The sequence below is a fragment of the Capra hircus genome, chromosome 7 (genome assembly GCF_001704415.2).
Source record: "Capra hircus breed San Clemente chromosome 7, ASM170441v1, whole genome shotgun sequence".
Taxonomy (NCBI): Eukaryota; Metazoa; Chordata; class Mammalia; order Artiodactyla; family Bovidae; genus Capra; species Capra hircus.
The window spans coordinates 62,948,088-62,967,010 of NC_030814.1; the positions used below are offsets into that span (position 1 = coordinate 62,948,088).

General features: G+C 41.8%; 1 protein-coding gene across 2 annotated transcripts in view; it reads right to left on the minus strand.

Moving 5' to 3' along the window:
* Positions 1-18,509, minus strand: part of SMAD5 (SMAD family member 5) — a 58,826-nt gene extending 40,317 nt beyond the window's left edge. The window contains exon 1 of one of the 2 annotated variants that reach the window (XM_005682962.2): positions 18,361-18,509. The gene's annotated coding sequence lies outside the window, so the exon portion shown is untranslated. Of the gene's footprint in view, positions 1-8,707; positions 8,725-18,360 lie in introns of those variants that run through there. The other variant, XM_018050347.1, reaches the window with a different exon arrangement.

Sequence of the window (18,923 nt, forward strand, 5' to 3'; positions counted from 1 at the left end):
CTCCCTCCCATCTCCCTCCCCATTTCACCCTTCTAGATTGTCACAGAGCATCTGTTTGAGTTCCCTGAGTCACACAGCAAATTCCCATGCTTCTTAAGCTTCTTAATCTATTTTAACTCACTCTTCTCTCTGTTGAGCTCAGTCACTCTTGAGGTATGAAAGTACTATCCAAGTGTTTGCTACTATTGTATAAAATTTACATGTATTATAGCAGACTAAATCCAAAGCTTTTAAATTATCATCAGGACATTTTTGCCACACTTATCACATGAACATAATTATCTTAGAAATGATGGAATAATGTACTACTTTTAAAACATTTTCTTCTAAATACAAATGTTCTAATTACAAAATACACTTACCACATCACTGCATTAACATTTGGTACACTTACTTCCTTAAATTTTTTTTCTCTGCATATATATAGTCTCCCCAACTTCTGGCCATGACTGAGGTTTAACACAGCACTGCTTGGTATTCTGCACTCTCCATTTAACACTCTAAGAATATGCCCAACTGTATTTCACATATTCACTTTCTTAATACTTAGCATTTATATTTCTAAGTGAAAATTGTTATACTGTGGGTGAAACTGTTTATGATATCCATATAACAGAGCAATTTTCTCTTGTCATCTTTTCTGTAAAATATGTATTTAAAAGTAACATATTGGCTCATAAACAAATAAAGGTATCAGAGTGCTTGCGATACAGCAATAGATTTATTCTCTATCCTCACAAAAGTCCTCCATTATGAAATAATTTTTTCATTATGTATATAAAAATAAACTAAAATAACAATTTTTGATTTGCATATGCTAGCATATGCAATATGAGCCCCAAGTGAACTTGCAATACCTTTGAAAATTAGAGTATGATTAGGTTTTCAAGTACCCAAAAGGTTTAATTTTAAATCTCTCATTAAAACATTAGTTCAATTTTCCACACTCCCTTCACCTTTCACTAAATAAAATGAATTTACAAACACTGAGAACACCCATCCTCAATTCAATCAGCTGATTGTGTTCACAGTCATCCACAACACTCTTTAATACTATTGCTAAACTTATCAAAGTTAAGAGAAAAATTCAAAAAGGCTACATTCAGTAACTTAAGTCTTTAGAAGTTACAGACTACAGGGTAGTTAAACCTGGTCCTCTGTGCTCCCTTTCTACAATGCTTTCCGGGTCAACTAAGGCACAAACATGCTACACTTAAGCTCAGATTTATACTCTTACTTATCCAACACATGTTTACTAAGCATACCTAAAAAGGGCAAGCCACTAAACTAGATGCTAAATGGCTAAAAGATACATCAGGCCCAGACCTTAACTGTAAAGATTTACAAGTTAATAATCAACTAAAAGTGCCCATCCCTCTCTGCAATACACCATGGAGAATGGCAGATGCCCTTGGGGTGAACAAGATGTTAAAGAAATTCAGGGGATGGCCTTTGAGGGAAGGGAATGGAGGAAGACAAAAGGCATGAAGAAGCGTATCTTAGGATAAATGCTATTCCCGTAAAGACATAAAATCAAAGACTTTATCTACCAGGACGGGGAAATATTACAGCTCAGTTTGCTGGAACATAGGTGGCAGAACAAGAAAACTGGCTAGAAATATACAATAAGGCTAACCTACACAGGAATATTAATATATGTATCGTAACACAAAAAAACACTAGATCTGAGGTCTAATGAACTAGGGTTCAAATTCTGGATCTAACACACCTAAACCTCCATTTATTTCTACTTTGTATAATGAATATCAGTCCTGAGAATTAAATGAGATAAACACTTAACTCAGTGCCTGGCACAGTACATATTCAGCAAAGGGAAACGGTAGTCATTACTGTTGTAATAATCATAAAATTTTTTTTACATCAGGATCAGGATTTTTAAATACACAGCCAGGCTACTTAACTTCATCAAGTATACAAAGTCAATCTACCATTATTTTATGAACCTTGAAGGAAAAGAAAGTTGTAAATTAAACTGTCACACCATGTTTTCTCATCACTTAGTTTTTTCTTCATATCATCTTTCTGCCATCAATACTGCAGGTTTGAAGAATGTTCCAATATTACTCCTGGATTATAGTTCAAACCACTGACACCCATCCTGCAAGTTCTGATACTGGTCCTTGCTTGATCTTCCCAGAGGGTGTAAATGAGAGAAATGACAGCAATAAAGCAGCAAAGGCAGATTTCGTGCGCGTGCAATGACAACATCAAAACTGCCACCTAGTGAAGAGCACTATTCAGATGCCAACAGTTATTAGACAGACCCCAATTTCAGAGATGTTATGAGGTGAAAACAATGCACATCTTAGAGGAAATAAGGCAGCCTTTTCTCCCCCCCTTCACTTTCTTTCCCCCGTCACTTCCCACCAACATCTACTCTCTTTCTCTCTTGTGCTCATTCTCCTTTCCTGCCTCCCATCTCGCCAATCCTCCCAGCTTCTCTCACATTCCTCAGTGGATTCTGCAGAAGCTTGGCTACTGCCTAATGATGCATAAACTATCTAAGGAAAAGAAACATTTCTTCTCACTCCCAAAGGAACTACTCAGCATGGAGTCCGTATTTTGTATCTTTGGTATATTAATGTGCACCAGGGCTTGCTCACCTCCGAGTTTTCTTCTAAGGAGAAGAGAAGATGTATTTGATAGCCCAGATACGTAAGACAATGCCTCACATGAAAACTGGCTTCTGAGCAAATCCTGTGTGCCTCTGTCATGCTGAGCCACCTAACACATTAAAGCTACCCTAAGGTACACCATTGGGAATAACATATCTATTATCACTCCTTAAATGTGATTTAACTAGTTCCTATGAAAACCAAAATCATGGAACTTAAATCATGGAATTATTTTCTTTTGCAAAAAACCTCCACGAGAAGCTCTTTCAAAACAGTTATTATTAATAAATGTTAAAGTCACATTTCAATAGCATAAGCAGGGATAGAAGACAAATTCTGTTTTCTCTTTTATGCTCTTCTGAAGTCACACTAACCCAGCCTTTTCGAATGTTAAATAGGAAACTGAGCCTTCTCCTGAAAACCCAAGTCTTCTTACAATAATAGGTGGCAGACTAACAAAGAAGTTAATAAAACAAACTGCCCCAACAAAAAACTGAATAATGCCTAAGATATCTTTCAGGGAACTTCTAGTTCTACCTTAAAACCCACAGAATCCCCCCCCAAATCTAACACTCCATTAGGAAATACATAGGATAATCTGTGTAAGGTAAATCCGGCATGTGCGCTAAGTCACTTCAGTCATGTCCAACTCTTGGTGACCTTATGGACCATAGTCTGCCAGGTTCCTCTGTCCATGGGATTCTCCAAGCACAAATACTGGAGTGGGTTGCCATGCCGTCCTCCAGGGGATCCTCAATCCAGGGATCAAATCTCATCAATACTGCAATTTGAGTGAATATAATGGAATCTAGTGATCAAACACTTTCAAATTTCTATTTAGGGGAAACTTAAAAGGAACAGAAAGGAAGCAGAATTATGCCAATATAAGTGGAAACTGGGGAGGAAAAGGTGGAAAGAGTACACAGTTATGAATAAGATTGTTTAAGAAGGAATTAGTGAAGTGAAAGTCACTCAGTTATGTCTGACTCTTTTGTGACCCCATGGACTATACAGTCCATGGAATTCTCCAGGCCAGAACACTGGAGTGGGTAGCCTTTCCCTTCTCCAGCGGATCTTCCCAACCCAGGAATCCAACCCAGAAATCAACCAGGGTCTCCTGCATTGCAGGTGGATTCTTTACCAACTGAGCTATGAGAGTAACCTATCTCTGACAGGCTCCGTGTTTCCCCCACCTAAAGAAGGAATGAACTGTGCTGCAAACGGAAAGTGACAGAAAAAAGTGGTAACCTTTCTCTGACAGGCTCCGTTTCATTTTATGAACGTCTATCACAAGATCCAAAAAGGAATATGACAATCTATAACTCATAGCCCAGTTGGTAAGAAAGGACAGGAATAAGGAAAACCCATGTATCATTAAACCAAATGAGGCAGAAGAGACTGGGAGGAGACAGCAGCTAGACTGTGAAGCTAAAGGGAAAGACACCACTGCAGAATGAAAGCCAAACAAGGAAAGACTGAATACAAAAGCAAAGGGCTCAGGCTACTAGAAGTAATCCTGTGTGCAGGGTACACTTCTATCTAAGCAGAAAGATCCGTTCAAAGAGGCATTTCAGGAAGACAAAAAAGGCAGCAGCACACAGACAAGTAAAGGCTTGAGAGGCAGAGAGCGTACACTGAAAACATGTTAGTAATCCAACTATGCGAGGAAGACACACCAGGATGGTGGTACACAGACCAGGGAGTGATGGTGGAAGAGATGTGAGGGACATTGCAGGCAAACAAGTCACAGGGCTTGCTGCCCACTGAGAAGAGAAACAGGGCAATCTAAGAAAGGCAAAGGTTTAAAAGCTGAAAGAATTAGACACCACTCACCCCCAAAGGGGATTCTAGTTATAGCCTAGACGAGGTAAAAAGGCGATGGGGGAGGGGTATAAGGAACCAAGTACTGGTCCAAGCAGACGTGTAATTAGAGCTCAAGAGAGAAGGAATAAATATACAGATTTGGAGGATGACACAAAGCGGAGTAAGATTTGAACTTGATTCAGACAAATTTATTGGGTACCTGATAAGCCAGGAATCAGACACGACTGAGTGACTTCACTTTCACTTTTCACTTTCATGCACTGGAGAAGGAAATGGCAACCCACTCCAGTGTTCTTGCCTGGAGAATCCCTGGGACTGGGGAGCCTGGTGGGCTGCCATCTACGGGGTCGCACAGAGTTGGACACAACTGAAGCGACTTAGCAGCAGCAGCAATAAGCAAGGAATACTCTGTACTAGAAACTAAGCCTTAAAAGACACTATCTGTAATCTCAAAGAGCACAAAGAGTACCCAGAAGAAAGAGAAGATTCCATGGAGAGCTTCCTGCGCTGCTTAGCGCATCACTTGACGGTCTGCTTGGTTTTTAGTGTCTCTACTTGGCTTTGGCTATGTCGGGTCTCTTGTTCCTGTGCACGGTCTCTCCAGCTGCAGTGACCGTGGCCACTCTCTATTTGCAGCATGCAGGATCCGCACTGCAATGGCTTCGCTTGTTGGGAGCACAGGCTCGAGGACACACAACAAGCGGAGCACAGGCTCGAGGACACACAGGCTTCAGCACTTGTGGTGCATGGGCTCAGTAGTTGTGGCTCGGAAGCCCCAGAGCTTGGGCTCAGGAGCTGTGGCGCACAGGCTCAGCTGCCCTGCAGCATATGGGATCCTCCCGGACAAGGGATCAAATCTGTCCCTTGCATTGCAAGGCAGACTCAACTACTGGACCATCAAGGAAGTCCCATATCACTTAGCTTCACTCTGGATTTTCATATGATAAGTCAACAGAGATGCAGTATTAAAACAGAGTAAAGAATACATACAGCAGGCACAGAAGGCCAGTAACTGACTAGACAAGAATGTGTACTACTTCTCACAACTTGGAGGGACTTAATAACTGTGAACGCATTATCTGCTATTACTTTGGCTTTTTATAGTTTACCTCTGGTTGACAAAGACCTGACTATTAAGTTGGTGTAAAAGTAACTGCAGTTTTGCATTGTTGAACTTTTTAATTTGATACTGGAATATATTCTTAAATAAATGTGGTTATGTTATACATCATTTTAATGGTTTTTTGCTAATGGCTTATTACTTGCTTGTATCTTATATTTATTTTAGACTATGGAAAGGATAGTCTATATTGTCAAGGCTGTATATTGTCACCCTGCTTATTTACCTTATATGCAGAGTACATCATGCAAAATGCTGGGCTGATGAAGCACATGTTGGAATCAAGATTGCTGAGAGAAATATCAATAATCTCAGACAGGCATGACACCACCCTTATGGCAGAAAGTGAAGAACTTAAGAGACTCTTGATTAAAGTGAAAGAGGAGTGAAAAAATTGGCTTAAAACTCAACATTCCAAAAACTAAGATTGTGACATCTGGTCCCATCACTTCATGGCAAATAGATGGGGAAACCATGGAAACAGTGACAGACTTTATTTTGGGGGGCTCCAAAATCATTGCAGGCAGTGATTGCAGCCATGAAATTAAAAGACACTTGCTCCTTGGAAGAAAAGCTATGACCAACCTAGACAGCATATTAAAAGCAGAGACATTACTCTGCCAACAGAGGTCCATCTAGTCAAAGCTATGGTTTCTCCAGTGGTCATGTATGGATGTAAGCTGAACTATAAAGAAAGCTGAGCACCAAAGAATTGATGCTTTTGAACTGTGGTGTTGAAGAAGACTCTTGAGAGTCCCTTGGACTGCAAGGAGATCCAACCAGTCCATCCTAAAAGAACCCACATCTCTATGTCTCTTGCATTGGCAGGCAGGTTCTTTACCACTAGTGCCAGCTGAAAAGCCTTATCCTCTTACAGCTACACAAGAAGTTGCCAAAGAACTCAATGTCAATCATTCTATGGTAGTTCAGCATTTGAAGTAAACTGGAAATGTGAAAAGGTTTGATAAGTAGGTGCCTCGTGCACTGAATGAAAATTTAAAAAATTTAAAAATCACTGCTTTGACGTGTCATCTCTTATTTTATGCAACAACAATGAACCATTTCTCGACTGGATTGTGACATGTGATGAAAAGTGGATTTCATACAACTGGTGATGGCCAGCTCAGTGGCTGGACTGAGAAGGAGCTCCAAAGCACTTCCCAAAGCCAAACTTGCACCAAAAAAGGTCATGATCACTGTTTGCTGGTTTGCTGCCCATCTGATCCACTACAGCTTTCTGAATCTCAGTGAAACCATTACATCTGAGAAGTAAATCAGCGAGATGCACCAAAAACTGCAACACCTGCAGCCAGCCCTGGTCAACAGAAAGGGCCCAATCTGTCTCCATGACAACACCCAATTGTATGTTGCACGACCATTGTTTCAAAAGCTGAAAGAAACGGGCAACGAAATTTTGCCTCACCTGCCATATTAACCTGATCTCTTGCCAACCAACTACCACTTCTTCAAGCATCTCAACAACTTTCTGCAGGGAAAACACTTCCACAACCAGCAGGAGACAGAAAATGCTTTCCAAGTGTTCATCGAATCTTGAGGCATGAATTTTTATGCTACAGGAATAAACTTATTTCTCACTGGCAAAAATGCGTTGATTATAATGGTTCCTATTTTGACTAATAAAGATGTGTTTGAGCCTAGTTATAATGATTTAAAATTCACAGTCTGAAACCGCAATTATGTTTGCACCAACCTAATAGCTGATTCTTTCGTTGATGGGTGTCATTTCAGATAGCTAGAAAGAAAACTGGTATTTAATTATGAGCTTTAGAAATCCTTGTGTATGTCAAGTTCCCTGAAATTCTCCTGAAAAACTGCAACTATCAACCAGACAAAAACAATACAGAGCAGTACCTCGGAAATTCAAAGAATACAGTAGCACCTCAGCAATAAAATTAAGAGATATCATGCATTACAAAAGAATGTATCACATTACAACACACACACACACACACACACACACACACACACCCCACCCCCACCCCATACTTCTATTTTAGCTCAAGCATCCCTTCTTCAGGGAAGCCTTCCCAGATGGGCTTGCCTAGGTGAAACTCCCCTGTTATACACACTTATTGTGTCACATATCTCTATTTTGCAGCAGTTAACATATCTATGATTTTACATTTACCAGTCCAACTTGGCAAGAATGTAAATGAGAGGAGCCGTATCTGTTTTTGCTCATCACTGTTAAGCCAAGTGATATATGTGCTCAATAAGTATTTAAGTCTAATGAATGAAAGAGAATGTGAATACAAACCTTTTGAAAGGAATTAGCCATGGGATGGGGAGGGATTCAGGGTGCTTTTCACTTTCTGCTTCATGCAATTCTGCATATCTTAAAATAAACACGAATTTCTTGTATAGTTACCAGGGAAAACCAACTTTAAAATGGAAGTGCAGATGTACCTCAATCATATTAAAATTCTTACTGAAGAGGATTTATAAGAGTTCAAAAGAATTCTCTCCAGTAGTTTCAAAGTTCTACAAATTTGGAGGCTGAAATTTAAGAAAAATCAATCAAAGATAGGGCCAAATACTTTCGGGTTCCAATAAATAATAGTAAGAATTCATTTTTTGAAAAGCATCTATCTTCCTGTAGTAGAATATTTTCTGTACCTCACAGATTTTACAAATGCTATTCTTTGTCTGGACCACTTTCTTCAAGCTCCAACCACTAATGTCTAGCTCTCCAAGGTTTCAGCTTTAGCTATCATCCCCAACACCTTCCCTGATCAACCCATTAACTCTATATAAAGTAGGTTTTCCCCAGTTTCTAATCTAAAACTATGTTCAATTCCTTCATTGTACTACCAAATTGTAAGTATTTGTTGGTTTTCTTGATTTTCGACTCTCCCACTAGAGTGTAATCTTTAAAAAACAGTACTAAGCATATTCAGAGAACTTGTTAAATTCATTCAAGCTATTCATCCAAAACTACTGAGGTGCATTTTAGGAACATTTCATGCAAAGATGGGCACAATAAAGGATAGAAATGGTATGGACCTAACAGAAGCAGAAGATATTAAGAGGTGGCAAGAATACACAGAAGAACTATACAAAAAAAGATCTTCATGACCCAGATAACCACGATGGTGTGATCACTCACCTAGAGCCAGACATTCTCGAGTGTGAAGTCAAGTGGGCCTTAGGAAGCATCACTATGAACAAAGCTAGTGGAGGTGATGGAATTCCAGTTGAGCTATTTCAAATCCTAAAAGATGATGCTGTGAGAGTGCTGCACTCAACATGCCAGCAAATTTGGAAAACTCACCAATGGCCACAGAACTGGAAAAGGTCAGTTTTCATTCCAATCCCAAAGAAAGGCAATGCTAAAGAATGTTCAAACTACCGCACAGTTAGTTGCACTCATATCAGTTCAGTTCAGTTCAGTTCAGTCGCTCAGTCGTGTCTGACTGTTTGCGACCCCATGAATCGCAGTACACCAGGCGTCCCTGTCCACCACCAACTCCCAGAGTTTACCCAAACTCGTATTCATCCAGTCAGTGATGCCATCCAGCCATCTCATCCTCTGTTGTCCCCTTCTCCTCCAGCCCCAAATCCCTCCCAGCATCAAGGTCTCCTCCAATGAGTCAACTCTTCACATGAGGTGGCCAAAGTACTGGAGTTTCAGCCTCAGCATCATTCCTTTCAAAGTACACCCAGGACTGATCTCCTTTAGAATGGACTGGTTGGATCTCCCTGCAGTCCAAGGGACTCCCAAGAGTCTTCTCCAACACTACAGTTCAAAAGCATCAGTTCTTCGGTGCTCAGCTTTCTTCACAGTCCAACTCTCACATCCATACATAATCACTGGAAAAACCATAGCCTTGACTAGATGGACCTTTGTTGGCAAAGCAATGTCTCTGCTTTTTAATATGCTATCTAGGTCGGTCATAACTTTCCTTACACGGAGTAAGCGTCTTTTAATTTCATGCCTGCAATCACCATCTGCAGTGATTTTGGAGCCCAGAAAAATAAAGTCTGACACTGTTTCCACTGTTTCCCCATCTATTTCCCATGAAGTGATGGGACCAGATGCCATGATCTTCGTTTTCTGAATGTTGAGCTTTAAGCCAACTTTTTTACTCTCCTCTTTCACTTTCATCAAGAGGTTTTTTAGTTCCTCTTCACTTTCTGCCATAAGGGTGGTGTCATTTGCATATCTGAGGTTACTGATATTTCTCCCGGCAATCTTGATTCCAACCCGTGCTTCTTCCAGCCCAGCGTTTCTCATGATGTACTCTGCATGTAAGTTAAATAAGCAGGGTGACAATATACAGCCTTGATGTACTCCTTTTCCTATTTGGAACCAGTCTGTTGTTCCATGTCCAGTTCTGTTGCTTCCTAACCTGCATACAGGTTTCTCAAGAGACAGGTCAGGTGGTCTGGTATTCCCATCTCTTTCAGAATTTTCCACAGTTTATCGTGATCACATCAGTGGAGAAATAACTCCAGAAAGAATGAAGAGATGGAGCCAAAGCAAAAACACCACCCAGCTGTGGATGTGACTGGTGATAGAAGCAAGGTCCAATGCTGTAAAGAGCAATATTGCATAGGAACCTGGAATGTTAGGTCCATGAATCAAGGCAAATTGGAAGTGGTCAAATAGGAGATGGCAAGAGTGAACATCGACATTCTAGGAATCAGCGAACTAAGATGGACTGGAATGGGTGAATTTAACTCACATGACCATTATATCTACTACGGTGGGCAGGAATCCCTTAGAAGAAATGGAGTAGCCATCATGGTCAACAAGAGAGTCCGAAATGCAGTACTTGGATGCAATCTCAAAAATGACAGAATGATCTCTGTTCGTTTCCAAGGCACTCATCTCACATGCTAGCAAAGTAATGCTCAAAATACTCCAAGCCAGGCTTCAACAGTACATGAACTGTGAACTTCCAGATGTTCAAGCTGGATTTTAAAAAGGCAGAGGAACCAGAGATCAAATTGCCAACATCTGCTGGACCATCGAAAAAGCAAGACCGTTCCAGAAAAACATCTACTTCTGCTTTATTGACTATGCCAAAGCCTTTTAACTGTGTGGATGACAACAAATTGTGGAAAATTCTTCAAGAGATGGGAATGCCAGACCACCTGACCTGCCTCCTGAGAAATCTGTATGCAGGTCAGGAAGCAACAGTTAGAACTGGACATGGAATAACAGACTGGTTCCAAATCGGGAAAGGAGTATGTCAAGACTGTACACTGTCACCCTGCTTATTTAACTTATATGCAAAGTACATCATATGAAATGCTGGGCTGGATGAAGCACAAGCTGAAATCAAGATTGCTGGGAGAAATATCAATAACCTCAGATATGTAGATGACACCACCCTTATGACAGAAAGTGAAGAGGAACAAAAAAGCCTCTTGATGAAAGTGAAAGAGGAGAGTAAAAAAGTTGGCTTAAAGCTCAACATTCAGAAAACGAAGATCATGGCATCTGGTCCCATCACTTCGTGAAAATAGATGGGGAAACAATGGAGACAGTGACTTTATTTTCTTGGGCTCCAAAATCACTGCAGATGGTGACTGCAGCCATGAAATTAGAAGACGCTTACTCCTTGGAAGAAAAGCTATGACCAACCTAGATAGCATGTTAAAAAGCAGAGGCATTACTTTGCCAACGAAGGTCCATCTAGTCAAGGCTATGGTTTTTCCAGTAGTCATGTATGGATGTGAGAGTTGGACTGTAAAGAAAGCTGAACACCGAAGAACTGATGCTTTTGAACTGTGGTGTTGGAGAAGACTCTTGAGAGTCCCTTGGACTGCAAGGAGATCCAACCAGTCCATCCTAAAGGACATCAGTCCTGAATATTCATCAGAAGGACTGATGCTGAAGCTCCAATACTTCCAATGCTTCGCCACCTGATGCGAAGAACTGACTCACTGGAAAATACCTTGATGTTGGGAAAGACTGATGGCTGGAGAAGAAGGGGACAACAGAGGATGAAATGACTGGATGGCATCACCGACTCAATGGACATGAGTTTTAGTAAGCTCTGGGAGTTGGTAATGGACGGGGAAGCTTGGCGTGTTGCAGTTAATGGCGTCACAAAGAGTCGGACATGATGGGGTAACTGAACTGAGCAGTACAGGCACAGAGAATACAGAAGTGAATAAAAGTGGACCAAAACCCTTGTCCTCATAAAGCCTGCATTCCAGTGGAGGGAAACAGACAAAGTACAATACATGCGTGATAACAGGATAGCTGTTAGGTGAAAAATGCTATGGAGAAAAATAAAACAGAGGAAGGTGGTTTAGGAGTGCTATGAAAGAGGTGTAATTTTAAACAGGGTGGCTGGGCTGAGCCTCACTGAGAAGACACCAAAGAGTGAGCCAGGCAGAGAAAACTAGCAGAGGCAACAGGCAATGTGCAAATCCCAAAGCGGGAGCTTGTCTGGCACATTCAAGCCATCTCAAGACCACGAAGCCTGATAATAAGCAAACAAGAAGGGGAAAACAAGGAATAGAGTCAAACAGGTAAGAGAGCCAAGCAGCAAGATAAGGGCTTTGGGCCTTTACTGTAAGTGAAATGTAGACCCATTTAAGAGCTCTGAGTGAAGATGCGACATTTTCAGACTTATATTATTAAAAATCACTCTAGGCCACATGTTCAGAATGGGGAGGGGTTGGGGATGGGGGCAAGGGTAGAAAGCAGGGAGACCGAGATCAGTTCAGTGCTGCAGCAATTTACGTAAGAGATGATGGTGGCTCAGACCAGGATGACAGCAGCATGGTGGTTGAGAAGCAGACAGTTTCACATGTTTGGGGAGACAAAAGGTTTCCTGGTAGAAGAGATAAGGGGAATGTGAGAACGGAGGAGTCAAAAATGACTCCAAGGTGTCAACCTGGGCTACCAGAATGGGATTGATTTAGGGGAGGCTGATAGGGAAGCTAAAGGATGATTTTACATAAAATGAATGTATGAAGAAAATGTTGTTAAACTTAACCAGGTTTCCATTCAAATGAATTGTTATTAATGTCAAGAAACCAAGTCTTATTCTTACTTCAAGTTACCCGAGTAGAACCTCCTGACCTGCCATAAACACATACACACAAACCCCCCTCAATAGTCTCCCCAAGACAGACAGACATATAGACACACACTGCTCAGGCCCAGATCCAAAGGAAAACTCAAAGAAACAGCTCCTTCAACTTCTGATCCAACATCTCTCTAATTGCTTCAATCCAAAATAAAAGGCAAACAAACCAATTCAAAAATTTCACCCAACACTGTTAGCCAAAAGGAAATCTCCTGACCACATTAACCCTTGCAAATGTGCATATGGGTCAAAGCCACCATCACTTCAACCAAACCTATACAGAAGAATTACAGATGGGGGTTTTAAAGAAACAAATCCTTCATAACCATTCCACAAAATTCAGATTCATTGACAGCAGGGCCCTACCTCCCAGGTTCTGCAGTAGGTTTGAGAACCAAGGCCCTTAGGACCATCCGCAATGGGAGAAAGTCACTTGCCTACACACATTCAGAGATAACTTCTTTGTGGTTGTGGGGGTATAGCTTTAAAAGTGTCTTACCCCTGTGGTTCTAACATCTTTAGTCACCAAGTATTAGCAAAAGTAGACACCGTCATCACTACTATCAAACCAATCCTAGACCTAGGTATATAATCACTATAAAATGCATAAGCCACATCCATGACTGCAAGCAGATAAGAGAAAGAAACCAAGAACAAGCTGGCCCCACAGCTCTCCTAGATTCAGAAAACCTATTCTTTACTAGATCATCTAGAAAGAAGAAGAAATACAGTCACATGGGCACCAAAATCATTTTCCTAGAGAAACACTTAAATCATCACTCTTCCCAATCACGGTTCCCAAATTTCCAAAGACATCCAAAGTTCTCATAGTGATTTCAAAGCCACTCAGGAGCTAAGCACACAGCAGCTGACCCTTCTCACAGCACAGCACTCACCGAGGCTCTCTGTGTGCCCATACAAGTCTTTTTTTATCTCCCACATCCAGACTTTTGTTTCCCAGTTTTTAATCACTCTTTAAACCTCACCTGCTTCTCTAAGTCCTCTAATTAAGCAGAGCCTGATCTAGATGTATCACTCACCCCCACAGAGCCTGCAAGATTTCTGACATTGCTACCAGATGTGTCTGAGAATACCTGCAGAGGCTTGTAGGCACAGGAATAGACACAGAGCTGGTCAATCTTTATAGCGCTTTCCTTTAAATTATAAAATCACCAAGAGCAGATACCAAATCAGTATGTTACAAAATGTCTCTCTGGAGTATAAAGTGCTAACTTGTGTAGACAACATATATTTCAAATCTTTATGAAGACATTTTCCAGATAGGCTCATCTACTCACTTGAGTGGGCAGAAAGATGTGAAGAAGGTAAAGAAAATGAAAGACTAGCTTTGAAAAAGTTCTGCAGGGCCCCTCTTTTCCTAGAAACACACAAACCGGAATAACTAGATCTCAAGTTATAGTCTACCAGATAGAATGCTAGGCAAATCCTAACACATCATGAAAACAGAAGTGACCAAAACAAAGCTTGCCTTGAAAAAGTACCAGCCATATTCTGAGATCACAGTTAAATTTAATAACTTTAAGGCTGTTTACAGGACTCCAGCTGCTATGTTCAAAGAAAAGTAGGAAGGTGACACCAGTCTTTTTCTTACTATTAATATTATTTTCAATAATAACAAAACAACATATATGGACATCAAAAAGGAAAAATCCAGTTAAGCCTCACAACAGATTAGGCCATTTTCAAATTTCCAGAGTATACCATTCTGTAATTTATATATACACACATTATAAGCAGAGACTGGTATACCAAAGAATTCAAAAGCAAATTCTATTTACAAAAGGCACTTTAACAACTGACTTCCAAAAATGAATTATAATTACAGTGTCGCACACATGGAACCATCTAATAAAGAATACTTTCTTCTAAAATATTGTCACAACCAAGTTAGGAATACAATAAAAGCAGAAAGAAAAGTCACTGATACCACTTCTCTAATAGAAAGAGGCCAAATATCTCCCCACCTAGGTGCCCAGGGCAAAAAAATATCAAAACTGCAGAGTGAAGAACTAGCTGATTATTTATGAAAAAATAGTAACTGTGTAATTACTCCATCTTTTCAAAGTCGTGAAACACTGAAAGATGTTAGAACATGAGACTGAAAAACTAGCTGGTCCTAACAACAATCTAGCTTTTAACAATTTTTCAAAAAGAATTTTATATCTTAACCTTCCAAGTAGTAAATGCACCTCTCAGATTCAGAGTTCTAGGTAATGGCAATGAATTGGATAAGCCAGCACTGAGAGTTTCAATTACTATTGTTCTATTAACTTTGGAAGCAGAAAATCAAAGTGTAAAAAGACATGGACAGGCTTTGTGAGGACATTCATCATCATCCTTGGTGGGGAAAACATTCTACCTCTGTGCAGTCATCTAGGGTTCTACCCCCAAATAATCTTTTCTCCAAAATATCCAGACTGGTAGAAATAAGAGTCCTCCTTCAGGGTTTTATAAGACTGTCCCTTGTAAAAGGAGATCTTCTCCATTGTCTTCGACCTCATTAGTACGCCGGCAAACCCACAGGATATAAGGGAGCTGTAACGTTTGAAGAAATAAACTATTTCAGTTCTTCTTCGTGTTAGTATGAAGCACACGAACAGACTACTAATACAGTCACTCTAGAAATAAATAGAACAGGGAAAACTGATCATCAGCGGAATAAAGGCAGCTATATCCTAACGAGTTCTCAAGTCAGCTAAGTCAACATATACATCTGGTAATAATAAACACTGATAAGTCATAAACAAAAAGGGCTTTCTTATTCAGACTCTACATACTACCGGTAACATTAAAATTTACATAAAACACTCAAACAATATGTATTAAATAGATTTTTAAAAATAGTATTTCAAGTTACCAAGAAATTTTTAGAAGGTTTATATTTTACTACCTAGTCTTCAAAAGACAAGAAGCTAGTAGCTTTGATTTGACCAAGTTATAAATCTCTTTTCAGAAGTAAGAGAAAACATACTGCCTCGTTTAACGCAAGGCACAAAAAAGATCATCACTGCAAATCATAATGTTTGGGTTCATGATGAAAACAGGAAACAGACAGGCTACCCAGGTATAATTATGGTTATAGTCTAATGTGCTTCAGGTTCAGCCAAGAATTAACACCCAGTGAAGAGGGTAAGCAGAATTTACTTGCCTCTACCTTGATACAGAAGGCAACTTTTAATAATACTCCCAGCAACATGTTACATAACCAGTAAACAATCTGATTCAAACCTCATTAGTAACAGCATTCTGCCACTGTCTCCCACTGAAATTTCTTTCCCCTTTGCCAGAGGGGAAAGAAATGTAGCACATACCAATCTACCCATTTTTGTGGCGCCTAACCCTGTGAACCAGACAAGTAGATAATTCCACCAAATCTGCACAGAACCTACAAAAATATTTTATTCTTTTCTTATCCAGTTCACTGTTCTCTTAACTAAACTATATCATTGGATGCATTTAAAATCTAAGAAGAAAGTCAGCTGGGAAGGTTCATCTAACTTTTATAGTCTATTTCAACTGTGATCTAAAAAACGGAGGCATAAATGACAGCTGGATTTTATTAACGAAAATAAATAGGTACAGTTTATGTGATGAAAGCAGCTATGTGAAAGGAAAGGCACAGAGGGAGCAGCAAGGTAGAGAGGGAAGAAAGAAGGATGCTATGGAGACAATCATGCAAAAGTTAAATTAAAAAAATCTAAACCTAATAAACACAACTCTCATGAAAGTTACACTTTAAACTTGTTTCTTAACTCTTTTGTATTTCTGTAATCTTGGATTCATCTTAGAGGGGGGTAAAAGTTACCAAAATACCAATAAGAGGAAGAAAATAATTTGTTTAGATCTATATGTGTACGTGTGTTAGTTGAACATACAGTCATGTCCAACTCTTTGCAACCCCATGGACTGTAGCCCACCAGGCTCCTCTGTCCATGGAATTCTCCAAGCAAGAATACTGGAGTAAGTAGCCATTCCCTTCTCCAGGAGATCTTCCTGACCCAGGGATCGAACCCGGGTCTCCCACATTGCAGGCAAATTCTTTACCATCTAAGCCACTGGGGAAGCCCTTAGAACCATTAAAAAAAAATTCCTTATTTGGAACACACTCATAAAAATATTCAGATCAATAATGTTCACATTGTGTCTAGGTTTTGTCTTCCACAACACTGGCACCTAGGAACAATTTTAAGCTGCTTGGAAAGTTACTAATTTATTGGGACTAAGGTTTTCAACCATTTAGCTTTCAAATTAAAGTTTAAAAGCTAATTCACTGCGGGTATTACGGGTGCTCTAATTTAAGAAAATTTAACTACCCAAGTTTAGAAACAGAATTTTCGAAAGAATTTGAAAACAGCAACTTCAGTATCCCTTCTTCTCAACTTCTGTGAGGCCAAGCCACAACCTCCCACCTATCCAGTCTTTTTGCTAAATAAGAACACTTCGGGGGGTACTAGGCAACGGGCATGATGTGACAAACCCGACCAAACTTCAAAACTTTTTCCACAGAAAGATAAGGTAAACAAGATACACTTGGTACCACACCCATATAAACGCACGGGCAGCCAGGAATGCTTTTCCCCCTGTCTCTCTCTAGACCTCCAGCTGGTCAGGAAACAATGTCTCTACAATCAAGATAGAGATCTGGCCCAGGGTGTTCAGGCATTCCTCACCCCTGGGCTGGCCCACAGCTCCACTCTCCAATGCCATCCAAACCAGAATTGGAACATTTTGTTAGGAAGTGGGCGAACGTCCAAATACCCGACTATCCTCGCCCCAGTTCTTTTTTGCAACCAAAATCTGTTTTGGCTACTGAGCATGCTCCGACTTAAGACAGGCGCCACATGGGAGTTTTCAAAGCTTAGGCTCCAAACTCCACGTAATAACAGCAGCTGAAAGGGGAAGAGAGGAAAGAGGGAGGGCACGGGGAGGGGGCAGACACAATATGAATCTGAGCCCTGACACCAGAGTGAAAGACCCCAGCAAAGGTTGAATATGATGAAGGCAAACAGATACTGCTTGTCGTTTTCCTTGCAGCAAAAGTTTACACCAAGTAGAAGAAATCTTTGCAATGATGGAAACTGGCATGGCAAGTGGCAGAAACCGGGTCTAACTACCAGCTGAGTGCAGCAGCAGGTCACAACTGCCCGGGGTGTAATTCCCACCGATAAGAGTGGATCCTTATCTCTGAAACACAAAGCGACGGCGGCGGCACGGATTCATCAAGCCACTGGACGGTTTTGCAATGTAGCCGACCAAGCTGCTCGGCCGAGCTCGGCAGTCCCACCAGGGGTGTGTGTTGAGGGTGGCGCTCGCATAAGGGAGGGCAAACCGCTCCCCCGGACGGAATTGGGGCCGGGGATCCCCGCGAGGGCGTCCTGAACGCCTCCCGCCACAGTCCGGGTGGTAACGGCGGAGCCCGGACAAGGGCCAGCGCTGGCCCCGCCTCGGGACGCCCCCGGGGCAGGCAAGGCCTCCGCAGCCGGACGGGCCGCACCATCGCCGCCCGCCTGGACCCCGGCAGGCCGGGTCTCGGCCTACCTCCCGCCCCGCAGGCCCGGGTGATTTCCGCTCCGCCCGCCCCCGCCTCGGCCCGAGTCCGGCCGCTAGGGCAGAACCGCGTCCGGGCAAAGCCTGCAGCCCACGGTCCCACTCACTGGCCCGCCCGTCCCGGGGCCCCACTTTCACTCACGGGCCGGCGGCGCGCGCTCTCCCGGCGCCGTCGCTGCGCTTCTAAGCGCAACTTTATTAGCAGCTCGGCAGCGGGACACGCGCACGGCGCCCGCTCGCCCAGGACCCGGATGAAGGAGGGAAGGAGCCGGGGAGGACGCCGCGGGGTCGGCGCATGCGCGCAAGCGGCCGAGTGACCGCTGCGGGACAGACCGAGGGAAGGGCCGAGTGGCTCCCGCGGCTGGAGGAAGCCTCCGCGCTTGGCTTGGCGCCCGCAAACTCCAGCTTCCGATCTGCCAGAGGCATCTCGCGTCCATGGCCGGGCCCAGGACTGGCAGTTGGCTAGTTCCCACCGCTACGATAGCCACTGGTAGTCTCCACTAACCAAATCAACCCACATTATAATAAAATAAAACAATTGTTTTCGACATGGACAGTTGGCGATTTTCCCAGTCCTGTATAAAGTGTAAATAAAAATATCGTCGGGTATAACTTTGCTACTGCTAATGATTTGTAATATAAATCTGAGAGTCTTCTTTCTGTGAAAAAGTAGCCTCAATGCAAGCTTCCGAGTATCTTCTTACT